Here is a 2,739-nt window from a genome sequence, read left to right as displayed (position 1 = left end):
AGACTTACTTGATCCTTCACACCCACATAGAAGTGATAGTTCATGTGATGGGTTTTTCACAGCTTTTCTTGAGACAGGTAAGACTACAAAAATCATCTTAGACTAGGGTATTTTGACCTTGGCACTATTGGTGTTTTGGACTGGATAATTATTTATTGTGGAGTGCTGTCATGTGTAATGCAAGAGATTTGGCAGCATCCTTGGTCTCTACTCAATAGATTCCAGTAGCATTCCGCCTCCCCAAGTTGTGACAACCAAAAATGTCTCTAGACATTGCCAAATGTCCTTTTCGGGGGGGGGGTCAAAATTGCCCCTAGCTGGGAACCACTGTCTTAGACAAATCCATCTCCCTTCCCCACTGGTATATAATTGGTTACAAATTCCTGTTGAATCTACCTTCCTGAATTATCTCTCAAGTCTACTTCCTCTTCTGTCTCCAGTGTTCCTGGTCTTCTTTTTTGAGTTGGAGTCTCACTCTGTCACCCAGACTGGAGGCCACTGCAGCCACGACCCACTGGGCTCTGGTGATCCTTCCGCCTCAGCCTTCCAAGCAGCTGGAACTACAGGTACGCACTACCACGCCCGGCTAATTTTTTGATTTATTGTAGAGATGAGGTGTCACCAAATTGCCCAGGTGGGTCTCGAACCCGCGGGCTCAGGCAATTCACTTACCTTGGCCTCCCAAGGCGCGGGATTACAGGCTGAGCCACTGAGCTCGGCCTTTCCTGGTCTTCTAAGAAAATGCACAGGGGTGCCCTTAAGGTTCAGATGGAGCTAGGAGAGTCATCCTAGAGCAGGTTATTATGTGAGACTAAGGCTGCAGTAGCTGAGGGTGGCCACTGGGTGGTGTCCGTACAGCACCAAATCTGGAACCTATAACGCACGCTGGGAGCCAGGACCCTGCATTGCTGGGCATGAAGCAGCTGGGCATGATTCCATCCAGGCTGAGTCGGTAATATTAGGCTTCATCTAACTACAGAGTAACTCGTGTGTGCTGGGCACTACAGAAGGTGCTTTCCCTATAATAAGAAGAATCAGAGTTAACCTTTACTGAAGATTTACTCCGTGGCAGACACTGAAGTCTGTGCTATGAGTGAATTATCTTCTTGATTTCTCACAATAGTTCTAAGAAATAGATATATTCATTCATTTACGATCTCATTTTGTAGATAAGAAAACAGAGGTAGAGAGAAGTTAAGAAACTTGAGACCAGGCTCGGTGGCTCAGCCTGTAATTCCAGTACTTTGGGAGGCCGAGGCAAATGAATTGCCTGAGCCCGCTGGTTCGAGGCCAGCCTGGGCAACTTGGTGAGACCTTGTCTTTATAATTAAAAAAAAAAATTAGCTGGGCTTGGTAGCACACCTGTAGTTCCGGCTACTTTGAAGGCTGAGGTGGAAGGATTGCCAGAGCCCATCAGGTTGACACTGGGGTGGCCGTAAGCGTGACACTGCACTCCAGCCTGGATGACGGAGGGAGACTCCAACTCAAAAGAAAAAAAAGAAACTTGATTGAGGCGGGCACCATGGCTCATGCCCGTAATCTCAGCACTTTGAGAGGTCAAAGCGGGAGGATCACTTGAGGCCAGCAGTTCAAGACCTGCCTAGGCAACATAGTGAGACCTTATCTCTACAAAAAAATTAAATTAGCTGGGTGTGGCGGCAGGCGCCTGTAATCCCAGCTGCTAGGAGGTTGAGGTAGAAGGATCGCCTGAGCCCAAGAGGTCGAGGTGGAGGTTGTAGTGAGCCATGATTGTAGTGTGCCAACCTGGGCAACAGACGGAGACCCTGACTCAAAAAAAAAAACTTGAAAAATTCATATGTAATTCTTTCCAAAATGCTCAACAAATTAATTTAACTCTTGAACATCTACCATGAATGGGGCACTGTCGTAGCTGCGAGGTGGTATTTTTAACTCAATACTATATGAGAGAAAGCAGATTGCAGAATGTGAAGGTTATGGTCCAAGTTTGCACAACTTGCTAAGTCAGTGTTTTCACTCAGGGCTGTGTGTCTGATTCCAGCACCTTCCACCGCATCCATATTAGAACACAGAGAGAAGGCTCCCCAAGCCATGCCTCCTCTTCACCTGTCTCTTTGCTGGTCTGCTACACAACAGGACCCTCACATGCATCTACTGTGCACCAGGCACCGTTCTGGGCATCCGAAGGCAAAGAGGACAGATCCAGAGCTTGTTGTCAGGGAGCCTACCATGGTGGGGGTAAGGGCAGGGAGGGCTCAGGGAAGACAGCTGTTCAAACAACTTATTCCAGAAATTGCTAAATACAATTGTGCTGAGTACTAGAAGGGAAAAGCACAGGACAGGAAGTCATGAAATCACTTCAGGGAAGCCAACCTTATGTAAAAGGTCAGGGCAGGCAATCATGGGAAAGGGGAATTGAAGCTGAGCGTTTAAGGTTGAATAGCAGTTGATCGAACAAAAAGTCATGGCAGAAACTGTCAACACCAGGAATGAAAAGGCTTGGAGGCTGGGAAAGAACTTGGTTAACCCTAATGGTCAGAGAGGCGAAGGGCAGTGAGCAGGGGTTAAGTAACAAAAATCCTAATTCACGGAGGTTAGCACAACCCATGTTCTCATGTGTTTCATTCTGACCATTTTTGGTTAAGAGCTCTGGAACCAGGCAGTCTGGATTTGAATTCTAACTCCAGCAGGTATGAGCTGTGTGACATTGTTTAAATTCCACCTTCTCTGTGTCTCCATTCCATCATCTGTAATATGGGG

Source organism: Carlito syrichta, unplaced genomic scaffold, assembly GCF_000164805.1.
Source record: "Carlito syrichta isolate Samal-C Ts95f unplaced genomic scaffold, Tarsius_syrichta-2.0.1 Scaffold313283, whole genome shotgun sequence".
Lineage (NCBI taxonomy): Eukaryota > Metazoa > Chordata > Mammalia > Primates > Tarsiidae > Carlito > Carlito syrichta.
This window is presented reverse-complemented; position numbering follows the sequence as displayed.